This window comes from Talpa europaea, assembly GCF_964194135.1.
Source record: "Talpa europaea genome assembly, chromosome: 7".
NCBI lineage: Eukaryota > Metazoa > Chordata > Mammalia > Eulipotyphla > Talpidae > Talpa > Talpa europaea.
The window spans coordinates 114,071,782-114,096,829 of NC_140074.1; positions in this window are offsets into that span (position 1 = coordinate 114,071,782).

Sequence of the window (25,048 nt, forward strand, 5' to 3'; positions counted from 1 at the left end):
TTCATATCCCAAGAAAGGAAGAAGTATAAATGTTATACATGTGTCTTCTGGCCTCCTAACAAACACTCAAGATGACTTTTCTTTAGTAGCATCCATTTCATTCTGTCTCCTAAACAATGTTTAATTAATCAATTTATCCACCAACTACACTTTCTTTTTTTAATATTTATTTATTTATGCGTACAAGAGCTGGGGTACAGGCCAGAGATGTGGGGGGTGAGAGGATTCACCAGAGACAGAGTGGGGAACAGAACAGGCAGTCAGACTCAAACACACTGCTGAGGGGAGCAGTGGGCGAGACAGGAGAGGTCTGCTTTGCCATGGGGTTTCTCTTTGGCCGGCTGGGGCTCGAACTCATGCTGCAGAGGCTGCAAATTACAGCATAGTGTGTTGCTTAACCCCTTGCGCCACCAGGGAGGCCCTCAACTATACTTTGTTAAAGAGACCAATCATTTTAACAGTCACTTCAAAATCTTTTTTTTAACATTTACTATTCTAAGATTCTCTCCTTTTATCATGTCAGAAACAACAGCTTGCTATTCCTAGCCAAGGTACAAATGCCCCATGAAATCAGACATAGTTACTACCTCTTACATTCCAGCTGCACTGGGAACCAGTACCATAGTATTAACTGGGCCTCACCTTTGATTGTTCTGAGATAGATTTAGGTGGCAACTCCACATTTTTTGGCTATTTCCTTAGCTTGCGTGCAAGTATTTTCTCAGTTGACCTTGGTTCCAGAGACTGTAAAAGCCATCAATTCTGGACAGGAAGGAGAGGGCACATATATTTAATATACGATATACTCCTTAAGAAGATTTTTCAAAAGCCTACATTAACACAGTGATCCATTTTGAAATGAGAGCTACTTGACACCAGAGATCGGATGTTGGATGCCCCTCGCTCTACAGGTTCTGGGTCCTCGTTCCTCTACAACTTTACTTATAGCTCCAGTGCTGTGTGAACAGAGTCACATCTTCATCATCCTTAAGAGGCAGAGCTTCCCATTAAAATGCTAAAGGATAAACTCATTCAAGAAGGCTAAAGAATCAAAAGTGATAGTTCAGCATATAAAATGAGTACTCTCATACTAGGAAGCATTAGTCCAAAGAGAAAAGGTAAGCCCTATGATCCTCTCTTTACACTTTTAGAAAGACAGGCACCAACTTGATCACACTGGGTTTCCACACAGATTTTCACTGGTTTTGCAAATCCCTCATTAGTGAAAAGCAAATGATGTATCAACTTTAATATAGCCTAAGTAAAGATGTTCATGTTGCATTTTTAACGCCACATGAATTTTTATTAGTGAATGGCTGGATGGCTATTTTAAATTCTCAGGGAGCATTTTTACAGAAGTCATAACAATGCAGAAATTATAAAAGGTGTTGAATTTTATTTATTTTTTTTTCAAATGTTCTTTTTTTTTTTTCCTAAAGATTTTTATTTATTTATTTATACAAGCACTGGGTACAGTCAGAAGCTCAGGAGGGTGAGAGAATTCACCAGAGCCAGAGCCGGGAACAGAACAGGCAGAGTGATGACATACACTGCTGAGGGGAGCAGCGGGCACAGCAGGAGAGGTCTGTTGTGCCATGTGGGACCCTCGCCATCGGCCGGGGATTGAACCGGTGCTGCGGAGGCTGTGGGCAGCTTCGCAGCCCAGCAATCAACCGCTGCGCCACCAGGGGAGGCCCTAAGTGTTGAATTTTAAATAAAATCATCAGAGTAGAAACAAACAAAGTGGGCAAAGGAATAGCTTATTGTCACATTTGTCTGTTTACTTGTTTATTGGCTTTGGATATTTTGACCAAATGTACACATGGTAAAGATAAAAAATCAGCAATAAAAAGAAATGGATAATTAGGTGGGATTGGTCTCCCCAAAAGGGTTCAGATAGATGTTTCCCAAGATATCCAGAGGAGGCCTTTTCTAGGATACGTCACCTTGGAATGTGCAACTAGGGTCAATGGAGGCCCTGTGGACTCAGGAAAAGTTATACCATGACTTAAAGAATAATGACTATTTAGATTAAAAAATATCTCCAGAAACAACCTTTATAACAAAGAAACCTATCAGGGCAGACATCCCAAAGGAAGGCTTTGGCATAAAGTTATTTCCTCCTTGTCGTGTAAAAATCCCTCTTCCCACCTTGATGCCCCAGGTCTCTTAGCACAGGATGTAAAGCCCTGATTTTCCCTATTTACTTTAGATATTACAGCTAAGTAGATTCTCCATACATAACATCTACCATCCCCTCACCCTGCAAACATGATGCTAATTTGTTCATCCAGCCTCAGAAGAATTCAGAGTGGTGGGGGGATTGTCCCCGGATCCCCAACAATTACAATATTTGAGCAACATATTAATGTCTGGACTTCCAAAACAAAGCAAGGAAGGGACTTTATATCGAGCTTACATGGGTTTTATTATCTGATTAAAGAAAGCTTACATGATTTCTTAAAAGAAAGAAAGTGTTCCTTCCAGTAATGGCTAAAAATCTTGTCTCATAGATAATTTTTCTTTAATAAATATTACCAAGATTCAGCCATTTGGAACACAGTTCTTGGTTCAAAGACTCATCTTGCTTTGAGATAAGTTTCCACATTTGTAAAATGACAACAATGTCTACTTCATGGGCCTTTCATAAAGATGAAATGAAAAATAAATAAAATGTATTATAATACTTAAGGAAATAATATAACAAAAGTAAAGAGCTTAGAATAGTTCTTGGAAGATAATAAGCATGACATTGGTGTTATTCTAATGATTTATTATCATTATTATTATTAAAAATTATTATTATTATAGGAGAGCATATGGTAAAAATTACCAGTTTCCTTCCACAACCCTCTCCTGTCCAGTCCCAAGAGATCCTTACTTTTAACTTTTTTAAAGCTTAGTGCTTTCAGTTATTATTTTCATGGCATTAAATATCATTCATCAACTTACAAACCCTACCCACATCTTCTCCTCTGCTATTACTGTGTCACTGTTCTTATTTCTCCACTAAACAAATCTGTAACTTAAGTGAACATGTCTCTAAATATTCATTACTTATTCATACAAATCAAGCATCCCTTGACTCATAGGTTAGAGATAAGAAGCGATATTAAGGAAATTGACTTTAACCATAGCTCTGCAGTAGCTGACAAAACATAGGTTATCCAGCAAATTTTTATATTGACCTCAAATAAATAATAATGGCATAGTATCAAATCACTTAACGCATGGAATTTCTGTAACACCTAAGCTATCAGTGTTATTATTCATTCTGGTGATGTGGCCTGATAGGAGAAGGTAACTTGTTCAATATTACTCAGTTTAACCATGCTGACAAGGTACAAACCACATGCAGTTTTAGATTATAGTATAGATAGTATATGTTATTGATCGAAGGGAAATGTATTTGTTTGAACTGCCAAGCTTTCAAATGGAAGTCTTAACATTCTGCATTAACAAGGGAGCGGATCTGGAGTGCACTTTGAGCTGCATGGAAAGTGAGACGGATCAATGAATGGGCAGATGGGATGATAGAAGAATTAGGATGTGATAAAGCAAATGTAACAAAATGCTATCAGAGTATCCAGATGGTAGGTATATGGGTGGTCACTATTCAGTTCTTTCAACTTTCACATATGTTTTACAATTCTTATCAAGAGATGTAGGGAACAAAATAGAAAGTCCTGATTTTCTTCTATCATCATTGAAACTGCATGGAGGTGGTTTCATGGATGCAGAACTACATGATTTTTCTAGTAAAAAAATACAGCATTAACCCATTTAGAATCTAAATATCTATACTCTGAATCCTAAAAGTCTTTATCATAAAATAGGAATTTAAGGTACATATTATCTATTTACTTCAGCTAAAAAGAAAATCCTGTGTGGCATCTGTGGGCCAGATAGCTTTCAATAATGTTATTTCCAAGTAATCCCTTAGAGCTATGAGCTTGCATCAAAATATACCCCCCCAAACTGCACGTATTGACCTATAAGATAGATTTTCTTAATCTTGTCTCTTGAAATGTTAGATAGTATCATGAAAGGTCAATAAGTTGAGATTTAGCTTTGCATTGAAGTATGAATATCTCTTAATCCAAGTTGAGAGAGGGGCATTCCAGAAAAAAAGGCACAGAAGTGTAGAAATATGAAATTTGTTTAGCAAAAGGTAAATACCCAGCGTGATGAGAATAAGATATGAGAGAAGTGAAAAAAAATTGGCCTGAGAAAGTGGGAAGCATCCCAATTGAAAGCCGTAATCAGTAATCTAGACTGTTCCACATGTAATCAGAAACTAAAAACTTTTTTTTAGTAGAAGAGTATGACTACAATTGTGGTTTAGAAAAGTAACTATCCTGGTATATAGAGAATGGAAATAGGATAGAACAGCTTAATTAGAGACTGTTCTTTTCAGCCTTCACTTTCATTAACCTCCCCACTTTCTCACTCCCATTTTCTTAACTTCTTGACTTCTGTGTTTTGAGGAAAGGCACTTTTTGTGCGTAATTGTGTGTGTGTATATCTAATAGATGGAGTCTCAAACATTGGTGTATAACAGAATCCCCTAAGGAGCTTGTGAAAAATGCAGGTGCCAGGGTTTTAGAAACTACCCCAACAGTTCATTAGCTAGACATTGTGAGCATTACTAACAAGCATATTATACAAAATGATGCACCTATAAATGAACTTTTAGCAAGAGATCCACTGATCATTTCACAAGGGCAACATCTGTCCTGCCTTTGGCTTGATGTTTCATTGAATTTTTATGAAAAGTACAATTTGATGTCTGATTTGAGTTATTGCAGAAATTAGTGCTTTAAAGAGATTTGCCCAAGGGGTTCCCCCGTAAGAATTAACAATGACTTCATTATCACAGTGAGCTGCCATTGAAAGTCTTTTCATAGTTGAGAAAACAACACCAGCTGCCATTTTTTGGGAGCCTGTGCCTGGAGAATCTTGCATCTGAACTACCATGTTTCACCTTTAGGAAACTTTGAAAGGCTCAGATGCTGAGGGTAGGTTTGGTTTCCATGTTGACAGAGACAGTAGCCTTAGAACCTAATACCATTAATTGATGTGATCCTTGTTAGAAGAGACAGATGTACACCCCTTTCAGTATTATAGATTCACTTACTCATTCATTCAGTCCATCATGCCCATGATCATTCTAGATAGCAAAAGGATAGAATGAGAATGAAAATTAGTTAAAATTTTTCAGAAAAAATTCAGAAGGTTGGGGCTTGCTTGTACAAATTTAAAAGAGTTCCATGGAAAAGTTTCCATGGAAAAGGTCAATCTACCTCAATCTCTGTCAATCCCAACCCCAGGTTGTGGGAAGAGTTTTTTTACCATTTTAGGAAATGAGATGTAATTTACTATCAGGTACTTTTTGTAAATGATTCATTTACCATGAGACAAAGGATCTAGCATTACAAATGAAGGAATTATAGCTTGAGGATAAACCTGCTTCCAAGATAACCTGTTGATGGTGAGTACACACCTGCAGGAAGTGAAAGGAACAAGTGGGAGGATCTCAGAAAGGTGATATTGCAAATTAAAGATTGTCACAAATTCTTGGACATCCCTTCCCCTAGAGGTGTGGACTATGTTTTCCTTCTCTTGCATCTGGGTAGGATGTGGGGCTACGTTGACCAATAGTAAGTGATGCTATGTTGGGTTTGGGTTGTGGGCACAGGAACAGCTTCTACCAATTGTCTCTTGGAGTCAGGAGTCCTGGATACCCCTCCTCCTGCTGTAAGAAAGTCCACACTAGCCATAAAAGAGGCAAGACAGGGAGACAAAGAGAAAGAGAGGAAGGAGATAGGGAGGCTGACCTCAGGCCTGGCTGTGTGTTCTAGCTCCAACCATTAGAGACATCCCAGAAGAAGCAAATTCGCAGCAATTTGCTCCACAGCAGTAGATAAGCAACAGGGAAGTCTCTGGCAGTGGCGTTGAGAAATCAGGCAAAGGGTTCCCAAAGTTGACTCCAAAAAGGGGGGATGGTGCATCAGGGGAGCCCTCAGCCCTCAAGGAGACCATGAAGGTCTGGTGCAGCAAAGAGAGGCCGACCACTACTCAAAAGAACATGCCCCTTTCCTAAGAATACTTGTTCAAGAAAAGGAAAGGAGAGGCGACCTTGAGACCCTACCTATCTGACAATATTGGTGGAGGGAGACCCAAACTAGGTTTTGTTCAAACAAATATTGTTTGATCTTGTAATTTTCACTGGATGGAAATGGATTGAGTGAGTTTTCTCTGTTATGCCCTTAAAGAATGAACTTGGAAAAGGCACTGGCCCCCTCAATGTGTTCATTTATAAAATGGGAAAAACTCCTGCCTTACCTACCTCGGGGTTACATTTTAGGGTCAGTAAAATAAGGGATGTAAAATCACTTTGAAAATTATAAATAACATATATACAATAAATAAGCTATGATAGTCACCTCATTGCTGTATCACATTCCAAATATGTTTTGGAATGAAGGAAAAGGTAGCCTCTTGCTTCAGTGCATGCACCTGCATACACACATGTTCATGTAAACACACACTCACACACACAAACACACACCTTTCCTCCCTGGGCCTCTCTAAATCTACATACAGGCCTCCCTACATGATAGATGATGCCCATAACATACAAAATAACCTGACAATTAAGAACAAGGGAGTGGAGATGGAGTCATTTCTTTGTTAGCACCGGGCTAGATGCTTTTCATATATTCACATCATTAAAGTATATTCTCAATTAATTATTGTTATTATTCCCATTGTACAAATGAGGAAACTGAAACCTAAATAATAAGTTACTTTGCCCAGCATCAGAGAGCTAAATTTAACCCAATACATTTAACCCCTGAAATGTTCATATGCCTTATTGAACAAAATGATAATCACAATAGTAATCATAATACTACAAAACAATGCAGTTTTATTTTAAGCATTGAAATTTTTCTTTCTATTGCTTGCCCATGCACATCTTTCTCAGTGTCCCACAATATTGCCATGACAACTGATCCAACTCAAGACTAGCTTTCCTGTAATGTGTTCCAAATTACCTATGTGACTGTGGTATGCCAGACTTGCTGGTTTTGTGAATTAAACAGAGTCAGTCAGAGTGATGAGTAAACTGATTTCCACTAAATGTCTGGACTCATCAACTTTTGATGTGCAGCTCTGAACTTCTGACTTCAGCCAAATGCAAGGGAAGGCTGACAAGGATTGAAGAGGACTGTGTAAGAAGTGAGGGTTGAAAATAGAACAGAAGGCTCAGCATCCTGTTACACAAGACAGGGATTTGCTATTTTCTTGTCTTTTCCCCTCCTCATTCTTCTTACCAACACCAAAGCATGTCTTGGGCTCCTGACCGTGCTGTCTATAGGCAAGACTTAACACTTAAGCTGCTCATGTGCCCCTTCTGCCTACCCTTGGACAGAATAAGGAATTCAACCCTGTGATTCAAAGACAACTTCTCTCCATCAATCTTGCTGAATTTGTAGAAGTATAAAAGAGGGAGCGGATTAAATCTGTAAGAGAAAACAAACTTCCAACTACCTTCTTAGAGGAGCAACAAACAGCCTCTATAATTCTCCCGAGTGGCAAGTTGTGTAAGTTTGAGGGTAGGTACCAAGGAGAAATGAAGAGTTACATTACATTCAATATGAAAACTATTTTGGGATAATTTGGGCTGTTGAATAGAGAGGAAGTGAAAGGAGAGGTTCCATGATGTGAGTCTTCCCCATGAACTTTATAATCTCCTGCAAATCTACTAATCTTACAAAATGCTCTATGTGGCTGGGTTTCCTGTTGAAATTGGTAGAAGGATCAAGTTTTGTGACTGGGATGATGTGGCACAAAACAGAAAACACATGTACTGATCCTAGAGTGAGAAGTAACAGGGACCATAAAAACATCTAGATGCCCTGCAAATGTAGGCAAATTCCTCAGATTCCACAGAACACAAAATCTGTAGTTGGAATCAATTGCATCGAGTCTTTTAAGGGAGGGAGTTCTCCACATCTCACATGGATTACATATGGATATACACAAGCTTATTCATCCACTCATCTTTTCAACCATTTGTTTATTTATTCAATACCTATTTGCAGTCCCTATGCTAGGCAATCTGAATAGAGAAATAAATAAGTCATAGACTAGTGCTGCTCAGACTTGTTTGCATAAGAATTACATGGTGATTGCTAGAAATGAAGATTCTAGAGCTTTTCTCTGCATCAACAATTAATCTGATTTAGTAAGCCTGGATTTGGGCCCAAGCAATGTACATGCTGTTTTCTAATGACTGCACTTTAAAACAATACAGATCTAATCTTTCATTCAAGAAACTTACGGAACAGTAGGGAAGACAGACACATAAACTGAGATGATTAGGGTAAATATTTAGATGCAGTGATTTCTGCCCATACAGCAGAGAAACAAAAGAGGGAAGGCTCACTTCTTCCTGTGGAAAGGACCTTAGTGTCCCATGGTGACGCTAAGGGTATTGCTGAAAATCGACCAGTAATTAAACGAGGGAACAATTTTCTAAAGGGGAATAATATATAGCACGTATAGAAGCATGAGTTGACACAGAGACATGCAAGAGGTTGCAAATAGTTGAGTGTAGGTGAAAAAGAATGCAGACAAATATACTACTGGAGATGGGCTCAGAAGACATGGGGAAGGCTTTCCCTGCTATACAAGGACCTAGAAATAGAATCACGGGAAGAATTTGAAAACAACAAGAAGAGGATAAAATAAGTCAACTTTTGTTTTTTAAGGGTTCATCTAGCTGCTCACCAAAAAGCTAACACTGAATCATGACTGACCTCTGGACAAGAACTCGGGAAAGCTGATCCTGATAGAATCTCAGAGTTGTGGGATGCACTTCCTTGGGAAATGAAAGGAACCTCTGACTTGGAACATGTTAAAGGAAAGCACCCTCCCTTGCTATGACCCCAGGAATAGGAAAACATTTCCATATCATGATGACATGATCTGGAGTACAGAATATTGAGTTTCATGAGTATCTTAGGTGGGCTGCCAACTAAAGTTTCATTGTTGCTTTCTGTCGCATGAACAGACTCTTCAGTCCTGTGGCTTCCTCCAGCATTCCCCTGTCTCTGAAAGCTTGGATTACCCCTAGAGAGACAGAAGTCTTTTGTTTTGTTTTCAGTCCTTCAATTTTCTGTACCTTCATCATTCTGTAAATTTCTAGTCAAAGATTAACCACAGCCTGACTTCCATTCTTAAGATTTGCAAATTGAGCCCAGCACTTGTGAAATGCCTGCAAAGTTCCATGCCATATAGTTATCTTGGGTCCAAATCCAGTGCCAAATCACAGCTCCTCTCTTCTGAATGAGGGACCTATACGGCATTGGATGGAATTAAGGAGTATACTCATTCAGGTCAAAGGAAGGAATATGAGATAAAGATGTTTCTATTCCACTTATTAATCTGAGTTGAGTTTGACTTCATTCTTTAATTTGTTCAAAGTATTAAAGGCTGAGTCTTCATTCAGTATTGAATGCCATCCTAACAGCCTGGCAAATAGTTTGATTTCCAAAGGCAACTTCTACTGACGTCTATGAGAAGTGTCTGAGCAAGCAGCCAACTCAGAACATCTCTTTCTGTTTTCAGTCATTTCAGCATTCAGAGAGTAGCTCCATTGATCTGAATTGGTTTTACCTAGATGGGACTTGTGTGTGTGTGCATTTTGATGACAGCTGCATATTTTTACTCTTTTATCATTGTCATTTTATGGAGTGATCTTTTACCCTATTTTATTTTATTGATTCTCTTTCTCTTTTACTTTCACTCTTAAAAGTGGGACAAGAAGTGGCAGAGTGATGGAGGTGGTTATGAGAAACCCATGCTCCAAAGAGAACAAATGTCTCTACTGTAGGTAGCTCTGCATAACTCTGGGCTCACAGCATGATGTTAATTTTAGCAGGACATGCTGGCAGCTCTGTGTTATAGGTGGTAAGTGTTGAAAAGTATGTGGAGTCAAGGGAATCTCAGGCACTAGTGGTGGAAATGTGAATCGGTGCAGCCACTATGGAAAACAGTATAGAAGTTCCTCAATAAATTAAAAATAGAACTACCATATGATAGTGAGATAGAAGCAATCCTACCTTTGTGTATATATTTGCAGAAAATGAATTCAGTATCTTGAGAGAAACTTGCACTCTCATTGTAGTACCTGTACATGTTCACTGCAGCATTATTCACAAGAATGAAGATAGGAAAACAACCTAAATGTCTGTCGAGGGATGAATGCACAGAAAAATGTAGTCTAGAGATACCAGGAAATATTACTGTCTTAAAAAAGAAGGAAATCTTGCTATTTGTGACAACACGGATGAACCTGGAAGACATTATGCTAAGTAAGATAAGTCAGACACAGGAAGATAAAAATTGCATGAAATCAGTTATACGTGGATTCTAAAATAGATTCGCAGAAGCAGAGAATAGAGTGGTGGTTAGCAGGGCAGAGAAGAGGGAGAAATTGGAAGATGCTGCTCAAAGGGTACAAAGTTTCAGTTCTGCAAGAAGAAGTCCTGGAGATCTAACAGCATGCTGATTAGAGTTAACAATATTGTATTACTACTTGAAATGTGATAAGAGCATGATCTTAAATGTTCTCGCCATTAAAAAAGGAAAGGCAGTAGTAAGGTGATCGATATATTAATCAGCTTGATTGGGGTGACTGTTTCACCTTGTATATACCTATCAAAACATCAAGCGGGACATCTTAAAAAACTGAAATTCCTATTCATCAACTCCAGCTCTATAAAGCTTAAATGGAGATAAGAGAAAGAGCACAAGGAGCAGGAGAAGGAAAATAGAACATAAAAACTTTACGCAAGTTACTCCAAAAAAATCACAGTCCAAAAATTACTCAAAACAGCTTGGGAGTAGAGAAGAAGATTCCTAGAACAATACTTTGATCTCGTTTCAGGATTCCTAAAAGGAAATGTGTTGCCTAAAAACTAAGTTCTGTACATAAACCTATCTAATAATAAGATTAATCACTGGATAACAAAATATCAAAGCAACACTCAGTTTGAAAACAGGCTCTAGGATCAGACATTCTGAGTTCAAATCCCCAATGTACTGATTCTTTCATCACTTATTAGTTATGTGTCCCTGGGCAAAATAGCTATAAACAATTTTTTTTTTGCTTTATCTCTAAAACAAAGGTAAGAATTATTTTTACTTTATGGACTGTTCTGAAGATGAGATGACACTTGCAAGCCTCTTGGCTTTGCTGACACAAATTGAGACTCAGTAAAGGTTAGCACTGATTATTCATCACCAGCCAAACATATCCCATGTGCTCTGAGTGACATTATGATTGATACTCACAACATGCCTGAAATGGATCCTCCCATTAGATTGAAGACTGACATTTTCTCATGATCATGCAATAAAAAATGGAGCATCTGGTTTCAAAGCCTGCATGTCTCCTACCAACTTAGTTCCCAACATAAGACACTTCTAACAAAAACAATCAGGGAGAGAAATAGCTAAGTGTGATGATATGACATCTGCATGCATGAGACAAAATAAATTACCACCAATTGAACTATTCATATTTTGGTGAGTTGATTTTGTTTTATACTACAACTGCATTTCACAAGTGAAGAAATGATTCATGCAGTTACTGTCCATTCAGTTTACTAGATATAGTAAATATTTCTTAAAAATATTTTCACAAATCATAAAACTATACATAAGCCAAATGGCGAGATCTGGGTGGAGGAAGGGAAGGCTAGATTAAAAACAAACAAACAAACTTTTTCTTGAGATTGCACAAAATTTCAAAGTCATAAAATCCAAGATTAAAAACAGGCATAATTATCAGTTTTTTCCAAAATAGGATTTATTTAATCTACAGAAAAGTAAGATATTTGCTTTGATTAATAAGATGCTCAAAATTGGATAATACAGTCACATTTCCCAATGACTATATAACAATGAATTGCAAATAGTAACACATTTGCTATAGAGCTCTGGACTGTGTGTTCGGTGTTTGCTGAAAGAATTTGTTATAATTAATGTCACTGCACTGAATGTCAAAGGAATTAATAATGATTAGCCTCTGATTATAAAGAGCTGCCTATCATGGTTATTATGTTAACATTCAAAAACAACTTGCTTTATTAAAGCATTTGTTTTTGAATTGTCAACAACAATCTGTAAATCAATGAGTAGCATTTTTCAGGATCAGAGATCTCAAATAGGGTGTTGGTTTTCGGGTTGGAACTATGCTTCATAATTATGTTATTTAGGCAGATGATCAATATGAAAAGGGAGGAAAATTGAAGCTCCTTAAATAAGATCTTGACATTCCCCATTACCCACTGTGGGGTTAGACTTATACTTACCTAAATACCCTGGGGGCCATCTTAGCTATTTGAAATTCGAGTTTATCCAGAGGTATGAGTTAATATAGGATTAAAGACATAAAATTTACTTTTAAGAAATGGACACATTGGTTTCTATTAAATGCCAAATTTGTCCAAATTTACAAAACAGATATCTATGAAAATTAACTGAAACCATGAAAGTGCTGAGTATCAGTCACCCTTCTTTTTATAAGAGAATTTTAAAATGTTTGAAATTCATGAACATGAAGAGTTGAGTTTTTGAAGATCTAAAAATGTTATTGATATTATGTATCTGGACACCTGAAGTAAAAACTGATGTAAGAGGACAATGGTATAGCTAAGTCAAAGGAACAATTGAGAACATTGAATGATTATCAAACTCCAGAGAATAAAAACCTTTGGGGTTTAGGGAGATAATTAGGGTTAGACAATGTGCGAATAAGAGAAAGTTTTTTTTTTTTTTTGCACATATGCATACAGTCAGCTGGCCATCAAAGGATAGGCTACTTCTTCCTTTCTGCACAAGATGATGCGTGTGAAATGCACATCAGTTCTGCCTGTACTGTAAACCCTCAGCCTGTCAAGTTCTTAAGAGAGAAATAATAGAAACAGCTTTGAAGCTTCACTACAATATGATTTGGGATATAGAAAGCAGACAAATGACCAAAATATGTTCACTAGAGCTGGTCATGAAAAGAACTTTTCATACAATAAGCAATATAAAAATGCTATCTACCGGCCATGAAAAAGCAAACCAACAAAGAACCTTTATTAGTCTGTCCTTTCTTTTCCTTTTTAAAAACTCCTTTAAAAAACTATTTGCTGATTGACATCTACTCACATGTTATCCATGAAACTTCCATATAAAATCAGTACAAGTCTTATAAAGAATCATGGTAAACCAGGCAAGCAAAACCTGGGGGAAATTGGTAGAAAAATCAGACACATAAATTTCTAACCACTTTTAAGGAGAATTTGCTCTTCCATGCTACTATAATTTCTGATTTCTGGGCACTTGGAATTTTAGACTGAAAATCCAATCTCTGGATTTTCTCTTCTTCTCATGCTTGATGTCCAGTTTCAAATGTTTCCTGCTCTATGTCTCCCTTCTCTCTTCCCAGGGAGGTCTCTGCATTTGGGTTTAGTCAAACACTTATCATATTGTATTGGAAGTATTTATTTATGCTTTTCTGTCACTTCACTTGACTCAAGGTTAGAAGGGCTGATCACATTTGCATTTTGATGTCTCAGCTACTCAACTCTAACCCTTGTTCACTGAATAATTCCTCAAGTTCAGAATGTTGAATGGTAATTTAACTAATCCAAGAAAAAGTCTGCCCTATAACGACTAATTCTAGATTTTGAATTTTGCTCAAATCATCATTTTAAAGTATAGAATAAAGAAATAAAAGAATGGTTTTCAAACTTTTGGCTTTCAAAAATCTTTCCATTCTTATGACTAATCAGAGACTCCAAAAGACTCCAAATTCTTACTCTGACAGTGAGAAGGAGTCTGTTTTTAATCAGGATACTCCATCTTTCAAATTCATAAATAAGCATGTTCTAAAACTTGCATTTAGAATTTGAGATGCGTTTTTCCTTAGTTGGAAACAACTGCGAACATGGCCCCTTTGGTTTACAGGCTGCAGGTGCCCAGTATGGACAGCAGAGCCCAAACAGTCCTGGTCTAGATTCACCTCCTCATTCAAGTGCCCAATTTATTGTCAAATTTCAAACTTATTATAGAACATGCTGGCATGAAAATCTTCTCATTTCTTCTTCATAAAACCACATAAATAAAACATGTTATTATTTAGGGCCTCCCCTGTGGTGCAGCAGTTGAGTGCTGGGCTGCGAGGCTGCCCTCAGACTCTACAGCACCAATTCGATCCCCGGCCACCGGCTAGGGTCTCACAGAAAAAAAAAGTTATTATTTATCTTTTCTATCATGTTAGAGATAAGAGTAGCAGAGTGAAAGATCAATTATAGAAAATATTTTGTTTGTTTACTGTAAATCCTATCCATTTAGTCAATATCTAATTAACATCATTTATATGCAAAATCAGTAGACAAAATGCAGTAGCTCAGTCACTCAAAGTGTGGCCATTTGACCAGTCATAACCTCACCTCAGTGCTTGCTGGAAATTATTTGGATCCCACCTCTGGCGTACTAAATTGGAATGGTTGGACTTGGGCACAGAAATCCATATTTTAACAAATCCTGTAGACAATCTGAATGTTCCTTAATACTTGAGGACCATTGCTTTGGAGAAAAACTCACTAAGGGCTAGAAATCAGCATCATCAGCCATGGCTTGAGCTGGCTCTCTCTAGGATAGGAACAAGGTTTTCCTCTAAATAATAAAGTCATTCTTGCCACATTTCTAATTTCAGACATCTTTAAAGAATTTAAAGAGCAAGTCACAAATAAGATAATTGTTCCCTTTCCAGACAGGCTCTGGGAGAAAAGATGGTTGAAAATATTCCCGGTGGGCTGATAAACATGTGATTCATCTCTGCAAGCTGAGTCTGTGACATGCCTGACTTCTTCCAGGAAAAAAAAAATTTTTTTTGGTTCTTATTGTTATCCATGTTTACTCTGAAGAATGAACCATGGATCTGAATAAGAATATTCTTGGATCTGGAGCTAAGGAGAAGGAAGCTCCCGGTGGTCACTGGAGCTCATCCTCTGAAACATCTTAATCCCCCCATTAGTATTCTCTGTGCCCGGGGAAGATGCGCCTCTGAGCACAGACTTTAAATGAAAAGCTTTGCTCCAAATTCTCATCTCTTCACAAATCACAATGAATATCAATGATGAAAAAATTACAGCTTAGAAGATAGCAAATGGACCTCAGAAATCATGTGGTCTGACTCTGTCACTTTACAAACAAGGAACCTGAGGTTTAGAGAGATTCCTTGGCTTGTCCACAGTCTCACAGCATCAGCAGCAGCACAGGAACTCAATTCTGGACTTCCTGCCTCACTAGATACTGTGGATATTTCAAACAGATCCCGAAAACAGGATTTTTCTTAAATGTCTCTCCCAGTTTATCACTCACCAAATAGCCATATCCCTGTAGGAAAGGGGCTCTAGTAAAAGTCTCCACATCTCCATCAGACCATGTGGAAAATATGCAAAATAAAGCAGATGACAGGGAAATGAGCTGTCCTAACAGATCATCACACGTGGGACAATGAGAAATGGCACCGAAAGATGGTGTTGGTACATATCTTGGGCCATTGTGTTGTATTCAACTAACTTAGGTGAATGCACTTAGAGAAACAGGTGGTTTAAGTTTTCCTAATCAGGTATTTATTTGAGAGTGAAATGAGTGTTATTGGACTTTTTATAAAAATGTACCAAAGAGGGTGCTAGAGATCTCAGGGGCAGAATACATCAAGGTAAAGCCTATGGGCACAGAAAATAATTCTCCAGAGATAGAAAGAACTTGAAGAATGAAAAATGACAACTGTCTGCAAAGTGCATTTGATTCTTGCTAGCCCTGCTGGGCAATCAAGAATTCATTGACAGGGAGCAATACATTGAAGAAAACATAAAAACAATCTCAAATAATGACATGAGTCATCAAAATTTGAAAGCCATAGCTGAGCATGATCACAACACAAACACCCAGGAGAACAGCTGAGTAAGTTCAAGGGAGATCTAAATCTTCAGGAAAATGACTATGCAAACTCCAAATAAAGCAAGTAGGTGAAGTGAATTGGTTTTGGAGACTGAAGTTGACTAAACATTGCCAGTATCTGTATATAGCCCATATGCTTAATATTAAATAAATTGTTATGTAATAATTTGGGTTGATTAAGTATCTTACTATAGGCTTATGGTAAGACTGCTTACATGATATTGGGGACTCTTAGGAGTCCTGTAAAATGTTTATATGCTACTGACAACATCCCATAAAAAAGCTGGTATAATTGCTGAAAATGTTCATGGAAACATGTGCTACAGAAACAAATAACTCATCTTAGTGTCTTCTCATTATAACCTTTCAGAACTTTGCAACACTTCAATTTCATTTACAAATCACTACATCATTCTCACTCTACTAAGTGCTATAAGAGATGAAGAGAAACAGGACACAAATGAACATGTACAGTTGAAATCTTGAGAAAACTGAGCTCTGAATTAAATGCTGATATACTAATTTAGGAGGAGAATCTAATATGAAACAAGGAAAAGCAGGGAAGTGTTCCACTGAGTACAGGAAGTGAAGGGATTAGCATAGCCTGGAGTGGTCTAAGAATGTTTTATAAAAGAAGAGACCAGCAGTTGGGTATTAAAACATCAATGGGATTTGGAGAGTTAATAACAGTATTCTTTAGACTAGGAAAAAATCACAGGGCAAGTCATAGTATGGCTTATATGCATAGAGATTGGGGAGGTCATGGGGGATTCTGAGGGAAATGCCCTGTCTAGATTACAGAGAAATGTTGGAGAGCAGTTGTAATGGTTAATTTTATGTGTCAAGCTGACTAGACCAGAATATGCCAAGATAACTGGTTAAAAATTATTTCTGAGTGTGTCTTGTTGGGTATTTCTAGAAGAGAATAGCACTCTAGAAGAGTGAGTGAAGGAGATGGCTGTGCCAAGTGTGGGTGGGCACCATCCATCTATTAAGGGTGTGAGGAAGACAGAGGAAGGGTGAATGTAATCTCTACTTGACTTCTTGAACTGAGACATCAATCTTCTGCCCTCAGTACTGCTGGTTCTTAGGACTTCAAATACAGACTGGACTCTATAACATCTACTTTCTGACTCTCAGGCCTTCAAACTATACCACCAGCTTCCCTAGGTCTCCAGCTTGCAGATGGTGGGATAGTGCAGCTTCCATAGTTATAGATCTAGATGAAATGTAGATGTGGATTTGCTATGGATTGTGTTCTGTCTCTGGAGAAACCAGACTAATACATCAACAGACGATCAAGTTGTCATCTGAGTGGTATCTGGGTGGTATGGGATCAAATTATGCAATACTTGGAGATTTAGGAGTGTCTGTATTTGATGCTTAAAGAAATAGGAAGTCACCAAAGCAGGAGAGAGAATAATGGAAACAACGCTTTAGGAAAATATTTCCACAAGGACAGCACCAGGTATACTGAGGAGGGAAATATTATAATTATTCTAACAACATAATGAGATGCTTGAAGAAATACAAGCAGAAGTGTATGAATGCTTAGTATAAGGCATCAAAACTGAAAACATATGATTGACATTTTAAAGGAAGCAATAGTAAGAGTATACAAGAGGAAAAATCAATTGTCACATTTTATATGAGAGATAAAGTGAAACTATATGTTAAAGATCATGTTTTTAAGCTTGAAATCCTCAAGAAAATGTAATATAGAAGCAGTGGAAATAGTTTGTAAAAAGTTGGTTAATTAGACTTTTGGAAGAATGATAAATTAGATTTGAATTAGATTACACTTGAATGAGATTGTTGTGGTAGAGAAAATATTTATGTTTCCTCTTGTGCCTACACATAGACTGCATTTATGTCTCATTGTGTTTCACTTGGGATCGTGTGACTAGGTTTTGGCAATTGGATGTCTTTGGAAGGAAGGTATGTCACTTCTATATCTGGGGCTGGGCTGGATATCACATGTTTAAAAGGGGAAGGATATGGGCTGTTGAGTTACTGTTTGGAAGAAAGAAAGCAATCTGCCCTCCATAGGATGTGACATGAGCAGCAGTGAAGCTTCTTATACTGTCACTAGTGCTCAAGGTCTATTTGTTGTGCAGCAGAGCCTATCCTGTCCTGACTCGCAATGATGTACCATCTAAGACAATATATCCAACAGACAGTATTGGAATATGAATAAATTCATGGCTTGAAATCTAGATTTGAAATTCATTTTCCTAGTAATGGTAGTTGAAGAAATAACAGTGGATAAGCAATCTGAGAGAGCTACCAGATAGAATGAAGGCATGAAAGATGGAACAGAGATGGAAACAAGCAACTAAGTAATGGGAGAAAAGAAGGACTCAAAGATTAAAAAAAAAAATCATTTTGGAGAAGATGGTTCAAAGAAGCAAAGCATAATCAACAGACTCTACTGCTTAAAAAATAGTGAGGATAGTGAAGTTTAGGAAAGGACACTGGATTTTTAAAAAGTAGATTGTCAATGATATTTGTGATAATAGCTTTAGTAGAGCTATAAGCTCTCAAGTCACACTGTTGAGAATTGGTAAGTGAAAGGAGAAAGAAATTGTGGTAGAGAATGTTCTATATATATGAACTAGAAGAGGAAATATATTTGGGGATGGAAATATCTGACCCTCTTCACTAGACTGACTTATTCATGCAGTATTCATTCCCCTTTTATCTCATAAATATAACATGGTTTCTGAGTCAATCCGTTCACCATTACATCTTTGGTCCTAATTTTTCTTGAGTCCATCTTCCTTGTCATTGAAGATCTGGCTAAATGACCTTAACTTTGATTTCATCTAATTATCAAAGATTTGTTGGATTCCGTTTAAATGCAACAATTCATGTGACATGCTCAGGAAAGGTCCTGGCTTGGGGTAAGTAGAGATCAAATGTTAATAGCAATAATAACAAATGTTGTTGTTATAATCATTCCTTTAAACTTAGCTTTCACTTGTCTGTTTGTATCTTAAAGTCTGTCATTGCCTTGTAGTGAAATTCTTATAGCCTATGAAAGGCATGATTACTTATGGGAAATCTTAGAGACTAAGAGGCAATTATTCCAGTGTAAGTAAAAGGTTGATCCTGAAAGCAATGTGTGAACACGCACTGGGTCTCTTTTCTGTAGATCCCTCAATAACTATCATGTTTAAAGTGATTGTTAAAAAATGGTTTGAAAGAATGAGTGCATGTTTGAGTGAATACAATGAGTGGAAGAAGCCAATCGGAATGGCACTATGGTACTGTTGTAGAAAGATTAGTTTCAAGGAACAGGCAGGTCTGAGGTCAAATACCAGCTCTTTTATTTTGAGTGAATTTTCAAACTTCCTTAACCCATATTATCTTCTTTTAAAAGCTCATTGTGAAGTTGATTACATTAATGTGTGTAAAATATTGGGCTTGTTATGTGATACTAAATAATATTAATAAATATTAACTATTGTCAGTATTATTAAATAGTAGGATGGCATCTGATTCCGGACATTCATTGAACTCCAGCTCAATGCCTATTGATCTCAAAAACAAAGTAATAGATCCATCTAACCCCCCCCCCCGCCACACACACACACACACACTATACCTAATTGTCCAGTTGGAACTATATATTTCTTAAAATGGGTGAACAGAAAGCAGTCTGTGTATAAAAGAATTCTAAATACAAACCCATGCCAAGCTGTTCTTTTAATCACTTTGAGATTTCCTGGATCAGGTTGGCCTAATTGGTGCCTTCTAACAGCAGCTCTCTTAATATCAAATTTCTTTAGAGCACAAGCCACCTGAAAATCACTTAGTTGCCTTCTAATTCATTATAGTCTCTGATTTATCCAGGAGCAAGCTGGTGGATATTTCTTGTCATCTTCCAGTTTTGTCAACATGCAAAGACATCTAATCTTACGCTGGATGCAACTAAACATTCCATGCCTTTTCATCCCAGGCTTTGCCACATCTAAGACGTCTTTGAGGGACTTACTATAATCATGTCTTTGTTCTTATTCTTGGACAAATCAAATTTACAGAACTCTAGCCAGCTCTTCAACCTTGTCATATTCCCTACACTCAATTCTGCTTCTCTCCTCTGCTTTGTTTTAGATAACATTTCTGTTCCCTATATCAGAGGAGAGGTGGAAAGCCTACTGTGTAGGTAGCAGTTTCCAGCAGAACAGAAACCTGATTTCACCTGAATACTTAATTGGTATTTTTATTGGAATATTATTGTTCAAGTTCAAGTGGATTTTAATGACTGCCTTACAAATGTATTAAGAACTGTCTTTCACAAGCATTGCCATTAAAGTATGTTTGCATAATTTTAATGCCTTACAAAATTCTATTCCCCTTGAACTCAGATTCTCAGAATTCTCATTCCTACTCTTCTCTTATTCATTCCTTAATAGAACTGATGTGACTTAATAGATTTTGAGAACATACCCTGATTAAGACAAAATCATAGCATTTCAAAATTGTTAGTAATTTAAATTTCATTTAATCTGATTACTTAAGAATAAATCCCCTCTACAAAAATGGTATATAATGCTTTTAATAGGATAATAGAAGCACATAGTTTACTTGTTAAGCCCTGAACTTCTATAGTAAAGATGATTATTAATGTGATGGATAAACAATATGGTTATCACATGCTTATATACAACAGAAAAAAAATTTGATTTCAGTTTGGATTCAAATTGGGAAGTAAATTCTTTCCACCAAAATTGCTTCTAAAAAAATAAATAACCACAAAATTACTCCTCAGCACAGCAGTAGAGACAGCTTCATGGACACCATAGTTTGGGATACCAGGCATTCCATTTGGACAACAGAGATGCCAAGAAAGAGAGAGCAGGCTTCCAGGTTAGCGTAAGTGGGAGCAAGCACTTTGCAGAAGGTATTATAGTCTATAAACTTTTATAGAAATCACTTTATAATGGCTGTCCTTACAATGAACCTTGTGCAAAGGCGTAAGTAGAAAATAGGGATAAGGCCTCAGTAATAATAAACATTTATTGAGCATTTACTAACCACCAGGAACTGTGTGCAGGCTTTATATTTATTATCTCTTTTAATATCTACAACAACCCCAAAAGGTAGAAATATGAAGAAGCAGGTCAAGTGAAGAAAAGGAGACATGGGATTTTAAAATTTCACCAAGGTCATGCACAAAGTAAATGTCATTGCTGGGATTACAGACCAGCTCTGCCTGGCCCAGAGTCATGGACTCTTACTCTTTGCCATTATGCTATTCCACTCTGTGAGAAGTGACATCCCACAACTATCTTCTACAGCTTAGGAACAAAAAGGGACACAGAGAAAGGATGAGCATAGAGTAGGAAGAGGACTCCTGATATGTCCAGGAGAGAGGCTACCTGTGGTAGATGAAGACTGGCCTCAATTTCTTCATTTCTTCTCTAAGAGTGAGTCATTTCCCCTCCCCTTCAGTCTGGACTGGGTGTATCTTGCTCTGACTCAAAAAGAGTGGCAAGGGTTTGCCTGGTGGTGTGGGGGTTAAAGCCTCAGCGCTACTGCCAGCCACTGTGGCATGAGTTCCATCCCTGGCCAGGGAACTGACCCACATGGCGCAGCAGACTCATGTCTCACCTGCTGCTCCCCTCAGCAGTGTATTTCAGTAGATCTGCCTGTTCTGCTCCCCACTCTGTCTCTGGTGAATCTTCTCACCTCTGGCCTATAGCCTAGTTCTTATATGCATAAATAAATAAAATAAATCTTTTTAAAAGGGGGGGGTCAAAAGAAATGGTCTGGGACTTCCAGATATAGGCCTTGAGAGGACTGGAAACTTCCTCCCTCTGGATAGCTAGCTTACATGCTTAAAAAAAAAAACAAACAAAAAAAAAAAAAAAAACACTCATAGCAGGAATCTAGAAAACTTAAATAAGGGACCAGGAAAATGAATAACTATAAGAAAGTGAAAATCAAAATCAACAAAAAACTATGAACCAGAGACACTTTTAGGGGGGCGGGGGCGGGAGGGGAGGGATTGGGGTCAGAATGGGGGGCTGCAATTGTATGGGGAATATAACAATAAAATTTATTAAAAAAAAAAAAACACAACTGATCAGACTGTTGGTTTACGGTTGGAGGCATATTTGCCTTGAGGAATTTATCAGTGTCTGGAGAGGTCTTTGATTGTTAAAACTGGGGGTGATGAGTAGAGCTGTCATTGGCACCTAATGGGTAGAAGCCATCTACCTAGTGGGTAGATGCTGCTAAATAGCCTGCAAAGCACAGAACAGCTCCCCGCTCCAGCAAAAATAATTATTCAATCCCAAATGCCAATGGTACTGAAGTTGAAAATCCATAGATGATGAGAAACTAGACATGTGAGGGGGGGGTCAGATGAGGGTGCACTGAGATAGCAAACCTGGAACTTCTGACCCAACCTAGTGTGGGTATGTGCAACTGAATGAATGACCTCAATTGACAGAACTTGGAGCAGAACCATCCACCTGACCTCTGACCAAATCCCCACGCTGTTTGTGGAAAAAAATAATTTAAACCATTAAATTTTGGGGTGATTTATTTCACAGCAATACACAAGTCAAGCACTATCCTTTAAGCCATGCTTGGTTATGCTAATTCATTTGTCAAAAAGATTTTACATTGACAGACGATGGTATGGCGCCTCTACACTGGAACGTATTATCTTGTTTGAAGTAGTTGTATCACTAGGTTTACAGTACTCTCCTGATTAGGACTCACTTGTTCCTGTCAAAATGTTTTCAGTATGAAGTTCCAAGCAATCTTATTTGCCTAGTGACCTTGTTGATTAAATTTTTTCACTATTTTTCAAGTGTGGTGTTTCAGATACCTAGATCCACCCCCTTTTCTGTTTGACCCATTGATATTTCAATTCAGGTTCAGGTCCTTACATTTAATTCTTTAAAATTCCACAGTTTCCTTCATCTCATAATTACAAATTGTCTTTTTCTTTTTCTTTTTGCCTCTGAAACTAGACTCTGTATCTCTGAGCCTGTCATTTGAAAATTTGATAAATCTGAATTCAATTTGATATCAGAATCCTGCAGAGGTCAAGGCTGTAGACAATACGTGTGTCATGTCCTTAAAGATGCTTGTACCAGGGGTGACATTTTGGAATATACAACATTAGGCACACACATAGCAGAAAATTAGGGTGAACTGAGATTTCTCAGATACAGGGGCAGCAGATTGTAGAAATGTGGTGGTGAAGTTTTAGAAGGATCTTGTTCTCTCAGAAAATGATCCAAAACATGGGTGTGAGCATGCAGTCACCTATGGGAGGACCAGGCTTGAGTGATTTGCACTGGAAGGCCACAGGTTCTAGCATGTTGTAATTATGATTATTTTGAATTGTTATTGAAGAACTGGCTTTTCTATATGGAATCCCATGTTGAACACCAGTTTTACTGATTTTCCATTTAAGAATGAGGATTTCTACACAATCTTTCAGGGGGAACTAATAAGGAAGGGGTAACAAAGCTTCCTCATGTGCACTGAATGCTGGACTGAAGCCTCTGGAACATATGGCTGTGCTGCAACTATCAGGCTGTCTATTCCATATCCTCCTGTTTTCTTCTACTTAAAGAACAGTAAAGTCCTTGATTAGAAACATAAACAGGAAATATGTCAAATACTCCAATGAGAACAGAGCTAACATAATGGGAACACTATACCCATTAATTGATTTAACACTATCGCTTCTGCATATTTGCTTCAGAATGTATCTTTAAAGCAATAGCAATGGAAATGTTTGGAAGCACACTTCCTATGTCTAACTCTGCAGACTTAAACATCACCTCAAATTGGTATATACCTTTTGTGTACATGATTTTAGTATTTTTCACTACATATATATGCATTCCTAAACTATACAGAATGTAGTTTTTTTTTTTAACACAAACATGATAGGACACTGTGAAGCCTTCCACTTCGTTTTTGGCTACTCAACATTATTTTGACATTTATCACTGAACACATTTGATTTTTTATTTATTGTAATTGCTGCAAGGAGTTTCGTGACTAAAAATGTCAAATTTATATAGTCTCCCTTCAATTGGCTTTCTACATTGTTGTCAAGCCTCCAATATTGTGAATAATAGTGAACACCTTTGCATCTGCCTCCTTGAGCATATGGGAGAGGGCTTCTCCAGAGTCACACTCGTTATGTCGTGACAGGCACAGCCACACAGCCCTGTCCCACGCAATCTGTCTCCTCGCACGTGGTCGCCAACCAATCATTCCAGCTGCAGCACGACAGGGTCTTCAAGCATATCCTCTCCTTCGGTTGGTTTCAAGGGATTTTTAATTTTGCCTTAGTAGATTTATAGTGTAGCTTTATGATGTAGGAAGCACTATCCTCATTGTCTAATTTGCACTTCCCAGATCTTTTCATATACTCATGAGGTATTCAGTTCAGGTTTTCTCCTCTGAACTCCCTGTTCATCTTAAACTTCATCTAAGGCACTAATTTCATTCTAAAATTTATTTTTAAATGATTTCATTGATTTGATAAGTGCTCTTTACATAGCCCAGAAATGGGTTGCATTAGTCACTGTTCTTACTTACAAGCAAAAGCACACACTCTACCCATTTAAGCAATAAATTATATAATAAAAGGATTTGGGGCAGCTAATTGAATCTCTGAAGGGCCAGAGAGTCAGACAGGAAGATCCTGTGGTTTGCCCAAATCACATTGCACGACGGTCCTAGCAAAAACTCACTGCTGCACACCTGGGTCCCAACCCTGTGTGTACCTCTAATAAACCTGCAGACTGTGGCTGGAAATGGGGTTTGCTGTCCCCTGAATGCAGGGCTTTGTTCCTAATCAAAGTCCTACCCCAGTGCATCTGATCACTGACTGTTGGTCCCCTGCCTGTGCCCTAGCTAATTTCTGTCTTCAGGGAAAAGTACTAACATGGTGGAGAATTCCCCAAATATCAGGAAGGGCATGCAAATACGCCCAGCATGGTTAATGGTACCCCACTAACCACTTGTTGTC